This window comes from Aulonocara sp. 'chitande type north' Nkhata Bay, linkage group LG3, assembly GCF_057382095.1.
Source record: "Aulonocara sp. 'chitande type north' Nkhata Bay isolate Kocher_YH1m ecotype deep benthic linkage group LG3, A_spYH_male_GT1.1, whole genome shotgun sequence".
In the NCBI taxonomy this organism is placed as follows: domain Eukaryota; kingdom Metazoa; phylum Chordata; class Actinopteri; order Cichliformes; family Cichlidae; genus Aulonocara; species Aulonocara sp. 'chitande type north' Nkhata Bay.
In genome coordinates, this window is record NC_141346.1 from 73,283,081 (window position 1) to 73,300,160 (window position 17,080).

Consider the following 17,080-nt stretch of genomic DNA (forward strand, 5'->3'; position numbering starts at 1 on the left):
AGTAGATCTAAAACCAGTCTCATGTTCTTAGAAAGGTGTCTGTTTCTCATAAAGCCTGATTGTGTCTCATCCATAATTGTGTCCAAGAACTCTTTCATTCTGTTAGCAAGTACTAAAGCCATAATCTCATAGTCATCATTGAGCAGACAGATGGGTCTCCAATTATCAATAAGAAGTAAGTCTTTGTTTGGCTTTGGAATAAGTGTTATGAGACCCTGAGTAAGAGTAGGAGGGAGGATGTTATTCTCTACACTTCCTATGAAAAGCTGCAGTAAGAACGGAGCCAGGAGATTAGAAAATGATTCATAAAACTCTGCAGTTAAACCATCTGTGCCGGGAGATTTGTTGGCCTTAAGTGCAGAAATAGGATTACAAACGTCCTCCACAGTCAGAGGGCTGTCACAGTGACTTCTATCTTCCACAACAATAGTTTTTAGGTTTTTAATATTATTGAGAAACAGCGTTGAGACATATATATATATATTCTACTTTTCTAAATGATTGACTATTTCAATGGAGAACCTAAATGACACGGACCCGTGTTTGTTATTACATATCTCTATTTTGAATGTGACAAGTCTATCATTCCCTGTTATTCATACGTATTAACAGAGTTTTTGGCCTTTTTTTCCTCTATAACAGTTAATTGACTCTTTACAGTGGCCTGCTATGGTTAATAATAACATGTTCAGTCATGAGTGAAATCAAAGCTTTTCTTCACTTTAGCATTTAACATTCCCAACAATATAATGTGATACCTTAATTAAAGCACAGCTAATAAAACACAATTTTCTTAATGCAAACATCAGTGACTCAACATTAGCAACCAAAGGGTTCAGTCTGCAGCTCACACTCATGTGAAGCTACAGCCTCCCCCTTTAGTCTCTGTCATCCTTCTGCTCCTGCACAAACAAAGCAAGACAAAACCTCCACCCTTCTTCTACAGGCTGGGTGAATTGTTGTGGACATTCACTAATCCTAAAGTCGGCACCGTTTTTGTCTCAGTCTCAAGTCAGTTAAACTTTTAGTTGTCAGTCCATCACAGTCCAGTCACATGCATACATCCACACACATTCATACCAGATATTGCTGATAATGGAGTCTCACGTGCAGCCTATTCGAGCCTCCATCACCAGCAAGATGACGTCATCATTTTAAAGGAAAACAGCTCCTTGTTTTTGGACTGGATTGACTCGCTGCAATCCTTTTAGGCTCAGGACTTCTCATGTGATCAATGTCACATATCAGTGAATTTCTCCCAAGCCCATTATAATCATGGAGAAAAACACTTTGCCACTGTTTCCAGTAAGAATATTTTATAGCGCTTTAAAGTTCAATCTCTCAGGCCTGGATTAAAGAGCTGATTTGTTAAATCGGGAACTCACAAAATACCAAAATATCACCACCGGTGGATCACACCTCTCAGATGTTCTTATCTCAGTGCACTGTAACAAAAGCACAAACAAACGCAACCAATAAAATACTAATAAAGTAACAAATACTGGGGCCCATTGCAAACATGTCCAAGCATAAAACCATCTTTCTCTCTCTTAGAGAAAGAAAACAATCCAAACCTCACTGATAAAATCAACCTAGTGTCAAGCAAAACCCAAAAATCAACCAAAACTTCACCAGAAAGTTTTCCTCCCTCCCGGGACAATATTGTGCAGGAATACAGGCACCGTAACTCCTTTTGCACTGACAAAAACATGTTGGATTTACTTGATTCAATAGTGGACACTGGTTGCACACAAAGGTTTTGCTTTGGCAGAAACTTAAACAACTGAGTTAAATCAACACAACCTTTTCATATTCAGTAAACCTGCATGTTGTGTTCATAAAACACGATTGAAACATGTTCAGATGGAGTAAGTTGAGCTCCTGGAACATTTTAATCCTTATTTAAAATTTTTAACTCTGTGGTTAACCCTTCCCCGGACATGCCTTTAATTCATTCTCAGGGTCTTTGTGAGCGATTTCAAACTCACTTTTTAAAAAAGGTCTCATCTCTTAAGTCCTCCCTTCCCCCTGCTTTATATCCTCTCCCCATTCCTGAGTGCATTTCAACTTTCCACCAGTTTGAGCCTGTGTCACTTTTGACTCTTAAGCGGCTAGTTGCTCAAATGAATAACACCAATACTGTGCTTGACATTCTTCCATCTCGTTTAGCTAAGGACTGTTTTGATGTAATCGGACCTAGTATCCTATTTCTTATGAACTTTTCCTTGCTCTCAGGCTGTGTTCCTTTGTCCTTTAAGCATGCTGTAGTCCACCCGATTCTTAAAAAAAGAAATTCTGACTGTTATGACCTTTCAAACTATAGACCGATCTCTAAGCTTTCGTTCTTGTCCAAGATCCTGGAGAGACTAGTTCTCTCCCAACTCCAGGCGTACTTGGACACGAACAATATTGCTGAGAAATTTCAATCTGCCTTTAAGCCATTGCATAGCACTGAAACAGCGTTGGTTAGAGTTCTTAATGATATTCTTGTAATCACTGATACTGGACGCTCTATGGTCCTAGTTTTACTGGACCTCTCTTCGGCCTTTGATATGGTAGACCATAACATTTTATTACTAAGACTTGAGCACACTGTGGGTATTAGAGGCACTGCCCTCGACTGGTTTAAATCATACCTCGCTGATAGATCCTTATCAGTTCACTTAGGCACCTTCTCCTCTTCCTCCGCTCCGGTCTGTTGTGGTGTGCCTCAAGGATCAGTTTTAGGCCCTATTCTCTTCTCATTGTATTTGCTCCCTCTAGGCACAATCTTTGAAAAATACAATATCGCCTTCCACTGTTATGCCGATGACATACAGATCTATTTTGAACTTACTGACGACCTTGCTGTGTCCCTGCACTACTTTCAAGAATGCATGCGGGAGGTCAAAGAATGGTTCCTGAGTAATTCCCTCGTTTTAAATGATAAGAAGACTGAGATTGTGGTGTTCAACAGTAAAATCCCTCGTGCCCAACTCTGTGCTGCCCTGGGTTCCTTTGCTAGTTTTTCTTGTGACTATGTCAGTAACTTGGGTGTACTGCTGGATAGCTCGCTCAAACTCGATAAGCAAGTGTCTGCTGTAGTGAGATCTAGCTTCCACCAACTGCGCCTTATCTCTAAGGCTAGGCATTATATTCCGCATGAGGACCTGGAGAAGCTTATTCACGCTTTTGTGACCTCCAGGTTGGATTATTGTAACTCCTTGTACTATGGTCTTCCCTCTTCTCTTCTTCTTAAACTGCAAACAGTCCAAAATGCAGCAGCCCGCCTTTTGACTGGTACCAGGAAATTTTGCCATATTACCCCTGTCCTAGCTAGCCTGCATTGGCTGCCCATAAAGTACCGTATTCAATTTAAAATATTACTCCTTACTTTCAAAACTATTAATAAATTAGCGCCAAGTTATCTTAGTGAACTTCTCAAACCACATACTCCTGCTAGAACACTCAGATCTGCCACTCAACTACTTCTGACCCAACCCAGATCTCGGCTGAAGTCCCGGGGTGACCGTGCGTTTGCTCTGGCTGCCCCGGTACTGTGGAATACCCTTCCTCTCGACCTCCGCGCATCTGACTCCATTGCACTGTTCAAATCACGATTAAAAACCCACTTATTCAATCTTGCCTTTCCCTCTAGTTAATATTTCTTTTATGATTTTATATCATGCACTTCTATGCTCATTTAAATTCTTGTTTGCTCTGTACCTGTTGCTTTCCTATGTATTAGTGACAGTTATCTGTTTGCATATTTAGTACTTGCTTTGGTCCTATTTCTATTATCCTCCTCCTATACTCTATTTTACTTGTTAAGCACCTTGGCATACCCTTGGTTTTTAAGTGTGCTTTATAAATAAAGTTTATTATTATTAAGTTTATTAATTGAAATTGAATGGGTCTACAACAACTACCGTCCTCCTATCTCTATCCTGGTTGCAGCAGGGCTGGGAAATAACCCTGAAGTGATAGGTTACCAGGCAGGGTACACCCTGGACAGCTCACCAGTCTATCAGATAGAAACACACAGCCGTTTACATTCATGGATAATTTAGCCCAGGACCTTCTTACTGTGGAGCAACAGCACTAACCAGCATGCCAACAATGGAGGAAATACAGGAAAGCTATGATTTCCTGTATTTGAGGCAGAATTATTTTGTTCTTGCCCTTGACAGGTTAATCCACAATAAATAGCAACAGCATGCATGTGGTGTGTGTGTCGTTGTCTGCCTCTTATAACTCCAGTGATTTTCCTGTAGTTTGAAATCTTATGCGGTGTTGACACAATAATTTGTTGTAAACCAGGAAATTCCCAACTGTGGTAGAAAGCACAGCTTAGCCTTAGCAAATGTTCAAAGAAAAGTCGTCACTTCCTGATTTCTGCTTCACTGATAAATATTGTCACACTGGGGTTTTTGCAAATGATATCAGTGAGCACTGTGTGGCAGCTGGAGTCAGACAACTGAAGCTCCCACAATCAAGACCACAAACAGCTTTCAAAGGAGATTTGAAGCTTTTCTGGCAGCAAGCTTCATGATTTATGGGACTGGAACTGGAACAGAAACTACCTGATCACCAATGGTGAGCTGGCATGGAATTATTTTTATGACATTTTATCAAAGTTATAAATAAGCATGCCCATTAACACATAGTGAGTGAGCATGTTGTCTTCCCACGCAGTGAACAGCGGATGCTAATGTTTTTGTCACTTTTTACAGAGTCAAACTCAAAGTAAGGTCAGTGCTTCCACGCTTTAAACGCTGCACGCTCACACTCTCTCCACACTCGATAGATTATCCATTGTTCATCTGCACACAGCTGCGGTTTTAGTAACGCAGTAACGCAGCGTGCTTACGGGAAAGTAACAGTAATCTAATTACCTTTTTTGCAATAGTAATCCCTCACTTTACTCGTTTCTTGAAAAAAGTAATCGGATTACTGCCCATCTCTGGTTGGAGCTGTGCACTTGTGGGTTCAACCTTGTGTACACGTTTATCTTTGCTGTGTGTACTTGTACCTCTGAGTGGAAGCTGAACTCTTGAGTTCGAGTATCGAAGCATCAGCTGTGACGTTAAAGTCCAAACAGCTCGTTCATTTGACGTGCAAATGAACGAAGGTAACGCCGTTTTCATGTGGATGTGTCACTGAGACACTTTCCACATCCACAGCTCACAAAATGGGAAAACTATAGAAGTATAACAATGACGAAGTTACTATGTTACGGGTCCCAAGGATGAAGACCTCGATGACAAATATGTTACCTGTAAAAGCAGGTGAAGAGCAGAGTAAGGAAGACACGATGCGTCTCTGCTTTCCTCCAGAACGTGTCTGAGTCTGATTTATTTCACACAAATAAATGCTATAAAACACTAAACATGAGCTTTCAATATACTGTTCAGCTGGTTCCTCATTCACATCAATGACATTTACTTATTTCACAACATCAGTGAAATATACTCTTTTTAACTGGTTCAGTTTCTCAAGTTCACACTTCTTTCCATAACAGCTACATCCTTTTATCATATCAATAAACACATCACATTGTCTTCTGCAGTGTCTTACTGGCTAAACAGTTCTATTCAATAACAGCATTGGTAAATACATTACATTTGTTCCCTCCAGTAATTTACTGGCAAAATCACTATTTAGTGCATCATGAAACACAGCTTGTTGAATCAACCCATGAATGCCTCTGTTAGCTACACAGAGTTGCTCAGAGTGCTTGTGTTACACTAGCTAATCTACTCAGTCACTTTAACAGAACTATTAACATTCACATCTCACAGAACTGATTTGATTGGAGCATTACAACACGTTTGCACAGAGCATAGGAGCGCACTGACTCTGCTTCACGAGCGCTCCACCTAACGAGCGGGCTCGCGGTGCGGTCGCGCGGGACACTCCTCTGGTTTTCTCCCGTGTTTACATATAAATAACTTTGGCGGACCGCCTTAACTCTCCCATTCACATTAACGTGGGTAACCATGGTGACAATAAACAACATTTTCGGTGCGAGCACCGTGTACCGACCTGTAAAAGCAGGTGAAGAGCAGAGTAAGGAAGACACGATGCGTCTCTGCTTTCCTCCAGAACGTGTCTGAGGAAGCAGCGGAAGGTGGGCTCCACTTACTGCACCCCGAAACCCCGGAGCAAGCACCAAAGTTCCGCCCTCACTGCTTTCTAACATAAAATGAATCCCTGTTACATGGATTTTCTATCCTCTTAAAGAAACTGAAAATAAATACATATAGCAATGAAAAATGTCCCGTTACATGAGTGTTTTACACAAAATAATATTCATGTGGTCATTCCCTCACAGGGGTGCCACAACTACACTGCTGTTTTGACAGAGACACAGTGTGTTTATCTAACTTGGCTGAAGCCAAAGTTCTCCAGACAAATTCAGTCTGTTTCTGCCAAGTGTGAACTCACTGGATGAGCGCCAGATACACAGAATCAAAAAGGGATAAATTACTTTTCTTATGTCATGTTCCCGTCACAAACTGGCTCAAGGAGAGGGGAAGCAGGAGTCCACAGATGAAATGTTCCTATAAATAAAGTGGAATTTATTCAAACTTTACCAAAACTTCAACACATCAAATACAAGCAGTTCAGCAGGGAGTGGATGTGTGTTGCATGTGCCAGGTGGATGCAGAGAGAGGCCAGGGCCACGTTCAAACCTGAACACGCTGCACAGTGTTTTGTTCCATTTGTTAGGGATGAATGAAATGCTTCCTTGAAAGGATGTGTGCAGTCACCAGTGGGCGTGGAAGCATGTGCGCCCTCATTTGGTGGGTGTGCAAGAAAAGTCATCCTGTCACACAGCAATGCCTACATAAATCACACCACTCTGCTTAAAATAATAATGTTTAGTGAAGCAGGTGAAGCAAAGGGCTGCTTTTAATAGGCTGGGAGACCCAGGTGTGCTGCTTTAGCTGCTGAGCCTCTTATGACAGAACAGCGGAGAGTGGTAAGAAGGGAGGAGGGGGTCTGGCTGTGTTTGTGAACGATAGATGGTGTAACTCTGGGCATTTCTCTATCAAAGAGACGCTACGCTGTAAGGACATTGAGCTTACATTACATTACATTTTATTTATGTAATGAACACATTTTGAGCTCTTAAAGAAATATAACAAAGGAAAGCTGAACTACAATGATCCATTTAGCAAACACAAACTGTTATATCGCCTTTGGGCTTTTGGAGCCTTGACCTGACTTTTAAAAAAAGCGCGTTCATGCAAACATCGTCGGGTCTGCCGTGATATGTTTACAACGGGACTTCTGCTCCTGAACCTCTGCGCACAGCGTCTGCAGGTCGGGGCTGTACGAAGTCACTTTATCTCTACAGGACTGTAAGCTGTCGTCTGTGAGGCGTGAGCGTGTTTGTTTGAACACAGTTCACGGTGGAGAACAGCTGCTGACATAATGTGGATCCGAAGATCCATAACTGGCCTACCTGGGGCTGAAAGTCTCCATAAATGCAGGCGTTTCGGCGGCTACACCGGCTTCCACGAGTGTGACGCTTATTTTGAGAAAATAATAGAATATAAATGTATTTTTATATTTCAATATCACAATAATCTTCCAATGTAGAACTACAAGTTAAAAAAGAAGTAACATAAATCAAATCCACTTCAGCTAAATACTTCTCATTTATTTCCATCTTACATGCTGTGACTGCAGCCATTCCCACATCTCTGTGAATGGGACTCATGGACATGGATCAGTGGTTGTTGATCAATGGTCCTGAGAATCTGCATAATTAAGATGAAGGAACGGAGCTCCCAGCCCATCGTTCCTGCAGCTGCTTTCAGTCTTTATGCAAATGTCCTGTTTGTAAGACTGAAACCTGCAGCTGAGACTGAAGACGTCACCTGATGATGACGACACGTTTCTCCCACAAAACGCTGCGTCCAGATGAACAGAAGCAACAGACTCACTTTCCTGGATGATTGAGATGCATCAAGACTTCATTGTGTGTTACTTCTCATTCAGCACAGACACATTATTCCTGTTAGGTCATGTCAGCTGTCACTCAGTACAAGCACAACTGTGAACAACACAAACTTCTCTTCAATGTGTCACAGAAACACTAAGTGTGAGAGCCTGTATGACACACAGGACAGACTGTAAGCTCTGCTGGCTGCACAGCACTTTGTAGCAGTTTTCCAACATGTCCTCCACCCGTGATGTCAGTGGTGGGACCCCAGTCACAGCACTCAGCACCACCTCCTTTAAATGGATTTTATAGCAGTTCCTCCCGTTACTCGGTGCAACGCTTCTTAAATGTGTTTTTGCAGGATAAAACACAGCAGGTGGTGTAGAGAGGACGTCAGCTGACGGAGCAGAGGGAGGCAGACTGTGGATAAATGACAGAGTGAGAGGAGAGCAACCATGACAGAAGCACAGGTGTGGCAGATAGAAGTGGCTTTATAGACACTTATTGTCAGTCCTCGTGCATGCTGTGGAAATAAGTGTCTGTGTCATGAGGTGACATGTGAGCTTATCTTTGGTCAATAAAGCTGAACGACCAGTTTTCACTTTGCTTGTTACGCTTGTTTAGTGACGTCTGGGTTTCTGTGGAGCCCGAATTTTGATGAGTTCTGGTGAAATCATCTGAGATCATCTGAGCATCGGTGAAGAGTCAGCAGAGAAAGTGTGGGACAGAAGTTTGCTTTGGACACATGGACTGAAATCAAAAAGTAACAAACAGGATTTCCAATGGACAGTATGGAGAAGTGAAAGTACACAAAGGCTGTGCTGGAACACGTGTGTTACACTTTTTGACAGCTGAGAACAAAACACAATATTTTGCATCATCTCTGCAGTGTCTCTTCTTTCCTCTGCTGTTGTGCTTTTAGCTCCAAACTGTTTCAAATGGTTTGTCAGCAAGCTGACCTCTGACCTCTGCAGTACTAACTCCTGACCCGTACAAAGAGCGGGCGTTTCTGACCTTTGACCTGCAGCTGTATGTCTCTCAGTCTCAGTTCTTCTCTCCGTCACTGATGGAGCAGGTGTAGTTGCTGCTGACAGTCAGTCGTTTGTTTTCTCAGAGTGAGGCTGAAGTCTGAACTGTTCAGAGCATCAGGTCTCATCAACGTGCGCTGCTGTAACGCCGCTTTGTCCTCTGAGATCACCAGGTATGAAACCTGAGTGCTGACAGAGCAGCATGTTCCCCCTCATTCACCTCCACCACCACAGCCAAGGCATGCTGGGAAACTGAGGACACACAGACGGAGAACTGAAGTGTCTGCTGTGTGTTCATCTCAGAGTCCTCACAGGTGACACATTAGCTCCAGAACACCAAGCCAGGTGTTTGAAGCCTGACAGGGATTCTTCCCATCCAGAGGGAGGATTTAGCTGCACAACAATGAACATTAGTGTGTAGTTTAGAAACACAGACTGTGCCTGCACTGCATCTAGTGAAGAAAAGTGTTACTGCCAGAGAACCAGGCTCCTTTAAAGCAGCTGATATTAAGGTTGAAAAATCAACAATAAGCTGATGTAATCAACGTTTCACAAAATGGTCAGCAGCTAAAATCTGGAGCCGTTCTTTGGTGGTAATTAACAGTTTGTTCTTGTTAGCTAATTATGTCATTAAAGGTAGCAGCAGAAGCCTTGTGTTGAAAGCCCATTCACTCACACATTCACACAGTATGTGTGTGTCTGTGTTACACTGTGGACATCCCTTCTGTTGGAGCGCCATCTTGTGGCAGGTTTAAGAAATGTTCTTCTTGTAAATCCAAACTGATGCACCTCCATAGCAGACTGTGGAGGCTTTCAGTGACATGAAGACTTGATTTATACTGTCATATTCTCCTGTTACACAAAGCACAGCACGCTGAACATGGATGAACTGAAACTCCCAGCATCTGACTGAGGAAAAGCACAAATCATTCTCACACTGACTCCTGCTTGATTTTAGATTTGCTTTCAAATCCTCACACTTTCATATGAAGCACTAAATGGGCTCCAGACTGTTTATCTCAGCTTGGTTGGTTGTGCACCGTGCACAACACAGTGAAGCCACTAAAGGGCAGGAAGCTGACCACACAAGAAACAGAATCTTCACAAGAGATGTGTCGACAATAATCCTCCCCCAGCACAGAGTGGCTGGAGAGGTGGTCAGGATCAAAGGAATGTCTTGATCCTACAGATTGAACTAAGACCTGTAAAATTTAAGAAACACATTGATAACATTCAACAATTAGACTCAACAGGGGCCATTAGGAAAGCCACAATGTTCATAGAGGGGCCATGCAGCTCACACTTGACTGTGACTCCTGACCAGGGCTGGACTGGGACAAAAAATGGTCCCGGGCATTTTGACTGGAGACCGGCCCCCCAGGTATTAAAGGAAAAACCATAAAGCCTTTGAATGAAAACAAACGCTGTTGTCACAGTGATGGACGCTGTCTTGTTGGTATACATGCATCAGTCTAATAAACTTAAACCTGCACCATCCTCCCTGTCCTGGTATTCTAAACAGGAAGTAGACTGTTGGTCGAGTTAACCTCCTGAACATCTACAACACACGGTGAAAACCTGACATTAAGACAGAGACTAGAGGTGAGACATGATCATTGCTGATTACTGATGACAGATTTAGATATGTTTTCATAAACCTTTCATTTGCCACATCAATAAACAGCACGGCAGGGCAAAATATGTTTTCTAACATGGCAACCTTTAAAAAGTGAAAGGAGACAGAAAGACAGGTGAGAAAGAATCAAACGGACTTTTTGATGCATTTTACACACAGCACTGGTGCAGAATCTAGAAAATGTGGGAAACACTGGCATCATATGCAGTACTTACTTCTGAAGAAATTATGATGGGACCCTAAAAAATGACTATGTACAATAATGGATTTCTATACATTTTACATCAGATGAAAACGTTTGTTGTAAGATTCAGATAATTATTTATTAAAAGTGAGACATTTTAAATGAGAACAAGAAAGAAAAGTATTTCTTTGTGCCCCCCTCTCCCTGTTAATGCCCTACCTGCCCCCCTGGCAACACTTTGCTAGACCCGCCCCTGCACAGTTACCAGCTGTCAGCTACACAAAAAGGATCCTGGTGTTATTTGTCTCTCAGAAACAGTTCATAACTTCAACTCATTTTTGTTTTGTCATGTTTTGTTCTTTACATTGTCTTTCTTCTATATAATTGTTAAACATTTAATAAATATGTCTACAAAAAGATTTTAAAAATCAGACATTTCACACAGACACCCAAATGATTTCTGACTGATGAAGGGGGCTGAAGGTGCCCTGCTCTTGCCCAGCTTCTGCTGCTCTCTCCCTGCTCACTGTCAGCAGCTGGCAGCCTCGGTCCTGCCTGAGACTCTTCATCTATCAGTGCCAAAGAATATGGGACATAGCAACGCACAACATGCACATTACAAAACAAGCACATGAATCAGCATTACATTCATTAGTGAAGTGCTGACGTTCGTTCCTAAACTTTGGGCCTTAATTAACATCACTGTGAACTAATGTTTGCTTTCACAATTAACTCCAGAAAACCTGGAATCCACATATGAACATTATCTGTGCAAAGACTTATGCTCACGTCACACGAGCTGATAAGGAGAAGCCAAACCTGGAAGCCACGACTTTGTTGAGGGTGTTTTTTGCAAAGTTCTCTCCACAAATTCACATTTTCAAACTACTTCAACATCTCACTCTGTGTGTTCATGTGTCTCTGAGCTTCGGTGCAGGATCATCATTAAAATGGTGGGAAAATTGCAACGACCACAGCACAATGGATCAAGTTACAAAAATTAAGCGATACTGACCAACGCACCACAACGACTGTGTCGCACGACACAGGATGTGATGTCACAACTGGTGCGAGACTTGCTGGCCTGCTCCTATGAGGGTTGTTTTCCGGGGAATATATTCAGTTTTAGCATTTATATTCACTGCTGACTGTAACTACGCTCAAACTGTTAATGCGATCTTATTTTAATAAACAACACCGTCATATGCAAAACTGGGGTGGCACTTGGGGTGGCAAGAGATCATTTTGGGGTGGCACTTGCCACCCCATGTCTTCAGGGGAGGATCTAGAAGGGTGGCATGCATGCCACCCTTCTAGATCCGCCCCTGAAGACATCACATGTTTGCAAAAGTGCTCTAATGTTTTCGGAGACAACCCCTTGGCTTCCGTACTTGCGCATCGCTGTTCCACTGATGTATTGTTGTTCTAGTTAGAGTATTGTTGTTAGCCTATAGCCTATCATTCAGCATCGCCTCACTCGAAACGCGCAATGGGTGCTTCGACTTACAAAAATGTTCCACTTACGAAAATGTTCGACTTACGAAAGACCCTCGGGAACGAATTAATTTGGTAAGTCGGGGTTCCACTGTACCTTACAGTGTAAACAAGTATGACTAGGTGTCTGTTGAGTCTCAAGTAAGTTGCCTGCAATGATATTTAAAGTCCAGCAGGTGTCAGTATGGAGCAAAACAGCAACACTGTGTCGACACAGTATCGGTACAGTTTGGGGAATGTGCTGAAACGCTTCACGAGGCCTCATCTACCCATCACTAAACAAAACTAACCTCAAACCTGAAATCCTTAGAAAGATATGCAGGGAGACGTGAAGGAGACGACACAGACGAACCAGCGACGAACACGAGACAACACACACTATAAATACACAGAGGGGAAACTACACACAGGAGGGAGGCACGGCCGATTCTGATTGACAAGACGAGACAGGGGAAATGCAAACTGAACACTCTGGCATAAGACACAGACCTTCACAATAAAACAGGAAATGCAGAAGGAAGCCACATAACAAGCCCTAAAACTAGAACTCAGGAAACACTAAAAAACTAAGGAACCATGAGAAGGAACCAAAACTCAAAAAACACTGGGCCACCCACCCAGGACCATAACACTTCAGATCTGAGCAAGCACGCTGCCATGGGAACGTGACATTGACAGAGAAACCCCCGGATCCTCCCCCTGACATGACCGCTGTGGGCAGACCTCCACCCGCCCCACTCGGGAGTGGAAACACAAAACATTATTTTATGTCATGTGCTGGAATATACAGGAAATAGGTTTAAATGTTAAACACATTTCATCAAGTCAAAAACAGTTATAATATAATTTAATCTTTTCTTGATGCATAAAATAAAAAGATTAAAAACAATAAAACAATTAAAAGAAAGGCTTTTTAATTTGATTCATTTCTATATGATGGATTATGCAGAAAAAGTCTCGGGCTGAAACGTCTACTTTCTACTTTATTACGTATTCAAGTCGTGTTTTTTTAAAGAGTAAAGTAACCAAATACTTTTGAAAATAAGTAATCAGTAAAGACATGGGATTACTTAGTAACTGAGTGCTTATTTCCAGTAACTTGAGCAGCACAGCTTGTAATGAAGTAAATGTTGTGTATGATGTGAATGAAAGAGAGCCTGGTGAGGTGAGTCAGTCTTTACACAGCTCTGTTAACAACATGTTGTTGCTGCTGCACAAAGATCAGGAATGCTGCAAACTGAAACTCTGCTGCAGGCAGTGACTCGTTTTTCTAGTTTAAACTTCCCTGGAAGATTGTTCAACTTGAAAACAGCCAACATCATTATCAACACCTCTCACTGTAAACTCAAACCATAAAACCCTTAAGGATCCACGGCCTTATGGTTCTTTAAACTGATGATCTTAAACATGTGAGCTCATCAGAACTGAAAATGAAGACAACCAGTTGGCTCAATTCTACTGAGTGCAGCTACATTTCAAGCTTAAATACATTTCTCCTGTAACTGTGTTTTCTTGGCCTCCATCAATGAAATACTGCACAGTTTATATTTAATAAATATACAAACATTTTAAAAAGAAAACATGTTTAAGATAGTGTAAGTACTGTTGAATATGTTAATGGCAGGTTTGATGAAATTACAAACGTGGTCAGTCTGATGTATGATCTGATGCAAACTGCAGTTCTGTTAAATACTGTGTTGACATGTTGATGCGTCACAAAGATCAGGTCTGCTCCAAATGAAACTCTGCTGCAGTTACCAGTGTTTCCAGTTTAAACTTCCATGGAGACTGTGTGCTTGGCTGAAAACAGCAGCATCATTGAAACACGTCTGATTGTCATGAATATGATGTGAGAGCGAGCAGAGAGCTGATGCTGACTTCAGTAAAGAGCTCAGCTGTGACTGACTGTGTGGATTATATATGTTATACCTGGAAGTGTCTCTGCATGTCTGTGACTCTGGATTAATGTGATCCGTGAACAACTTTGTGACGTCTGCATGTTAGTGATGGTCTCACAGTAAAGTCTAGAGTATTACATGAAACATAACCTTATTGACGCCACTGATTTGTGTGTTGTTTCCCAGAACACGCGACTCTTAGCAAGACATTCTTGGAGATACACGTTTACCTCGTAAAGTCTGGTTAGCGTTGCTGAAAGGTTTTAATTCAACCCAAACGATGATGCTGAAATAAAAGTCCGAGACAAAACTGTTTGGTTCCAGTGTGTCCAAACTCTGATCTTGTGTTTCCTATATTAGAGCTGGAAAGCTGCTGAACACGTTTCCATGTTAGTTCCTGCAGCAGCCACTGAAACAGCATTTCTACAGTCCAGCACTGATTCAGCTCATAACAAGGTTCAGGTTGGTTCCTGCTGTAGACTCTAATAAAAAATGACTATCTATTACAAACCAGACAATTTTTCTTGGATTGACGTTTTGTAAATGTCCACAGCAGTAGGTGGAGGAGGAGGTGGGGCCCTCAGGCAGCAGACTCTCTTTGTAGGACCAAGAAACCAATCAGAAGGAACTCGGGTTAAAGAGAGCGAGGAGGATTCAAATGCAATGACATCCTGCTCAGCTACAGCTGAGAAGTTTCCTTATGAGGAAGTAGGAGAGCCGCTGACCTTGGCTATTAGCTCCTTTTCTCAAACCTCAGCTGTTGCATTCTCCACAACTGTTACTCCACCACGTCCACGTTGGTCAACGATGCATGAAGGGACTCATGCTGTTTAGAGAGGGAGAGTGTAATCTCTGGTTATTTTATTGCTATGGTGTTTTATTTTAAATGTTACTTTTTGTAGAGCAGTGAGTTTCCCCATGTACCGTGAATGCACCGTAGTGCTGCTCATGGTTTCACTGCATCTGTCTGCATGGAGCAGGGTGAGTTTCTCTGTATATAGAGCCTGTGTTTCTTTAGCTCCATGAAACGAGGCACTGATTTTGTTTTGTAGATGCACAAAGCTGTTGTCAAAGTTTCTGTCCAGTAACGTGTTGAACCACAGAGTTTATTCTGTGAAGAAGATCCTGGTGAATCTCGTTTATTTGCAAATTGAATTGTGGTTCACAGTCCAGTGTCTGACTTCTAAAACCAGTCAGGATACGACGTTTTGTTGGAAATGTGATTGTAGAAGCTGCTAATGATTTCTTAGCTGTGTTAGCCTGTGAATGGATGCTAGCGTATCCACATGTGCTCCCTGGGCTAACTTGTGTTGTTAGTTTCAGCTAACACACCATGTGAGACACTTTCCATGGTTCCTTTGCACTCAAATGTATTTTGTTATGGCCAATAAGAACTGCACAGATGTAAGATATGTGGAGACAAAGACCACAGCAAAATTAGACTTTTATTGCATTTTGTACAGATGTGATACAGGAACCATCAGTTGATCGAAATATGTGCTTAATTACAAGTGAAGTCACCGGTTTCCTTGGAGGCTGTAGATGCAACGATTCACCTCTAAAAGGATTCAGTTTTTCTAACACCGAGATCTCAGGATGTTGCTACTTTATTTGATCTATTTATTTATTTATAGCACTTAACAAAACTGATGTACTCAGCTGAGACGGACACAGGGTTCATACGGGTGCTTGAAATCCGTGAAAATCCTTGAATGTTGTCTTTTCAAGGTTTGAAAAGTGCTTGAATTTCAGATGTGGTGCTTAAAAGTGTAACTGTATTTCATTCACCACAAATAACTATCTGGTTGAATACTTTTCTTGTCAAATATAAAAATAAAATGAGTCGCAAAATGTAAAAGCAAAATTTCCCCGCCTGGCTGCCTTGCGTCTGTTTCAACGTGTGACCCCGCCCCTCCGTCGGACAGTCGGGGATGAGTGCGCTAACATACCTGTAGGTCGCTGTTTTAATGTGTTTGATGGAACAAATGGCGGAGTTTGCGCTCTCCAGTCATGATAGGTGAGTGCTAGTAAATAATTTTCCAGTATGTGTATGTTACACACGCTATTTTTAAAAAATTATGATTATTATGTTGCTATCAAACTCGCTGGAGCAATGATCGAAATGCACTGAGTGTGATGCAGTATGGCAGCGCTGTTATGGAATATGCTGTGAACATAGCTAACATCACTTAGCAGTGATATGAGTTAATTTACTCAAGTGAAAGCTTTAAACATTAGCCCGATACATAACTATCAGTGTGTGAATGTGTGTGTGAATAGGTGGATGATTGTGTAGAGTGTAAAGCGCTATACAAATACAGACCATTTACCATAACTAGCTAACTTAGGCTTTCTGATTAACCCTCTGGGGTCGACGGACCCAGAGTCTCCATTTCAACTTGGGTCGAACGTGCGGACTTCAAACTATGTACCAGCTTTTAAATCGTGTTGATAGGCCTCGTAAAACTGATGTTTTTCCTGAATAAAACTGGCGTTTCCTCCGGGAAGAAACGGTAAAAACGGCGTTTTCTAAGGAGAGCGCTAGCAAACACGCTTTGCTTGTGAGTGAAAAAAGAGAAAGAAAAAACACTCCTTCCCTATTGGTGGAAAAATGTACCGTGTGGACCAATCAAAAAATGATATGGCAACATGTGGCATGTGGTTGTTTGGGAAGTTTTAGGAGTGACCAGCGAGAAGAGAGAGAGAGAATTTTGATACGTGAGCGGTTTGTGACGTTTACCGTGTTTGGAGTCTAGCAGAGTGAAGCTGACCCCCCACCCACTTGAAACGTAAAGGCAAATAGGCGGAGCGGTTAGTGCTACGTTTGTGCAGATTTGTGCAGGTAAAATGAGCGTTTGTGCTGCTACAGTATCTGAGATATTAAAAGTTGTATTTTTTGCTGATGAC

At 42.0% G+C, this 17,080-nt stretch overlaps 1 protein-coding gene across 1 annotated transcript in view; it reads right to left on the bottom strand.

Annotated features, from left to right (window-relative positions):
* The window catches only part of LOC147336975 (protein NLRC3-like), a 465,583-nt gene that overhangs the window by 114,947 nt on the left and 333,556 nt on the right, over positions 1-17,080 (bottom strand). The gene's annotated exons all lie outside the window — the stretch shown is intronic.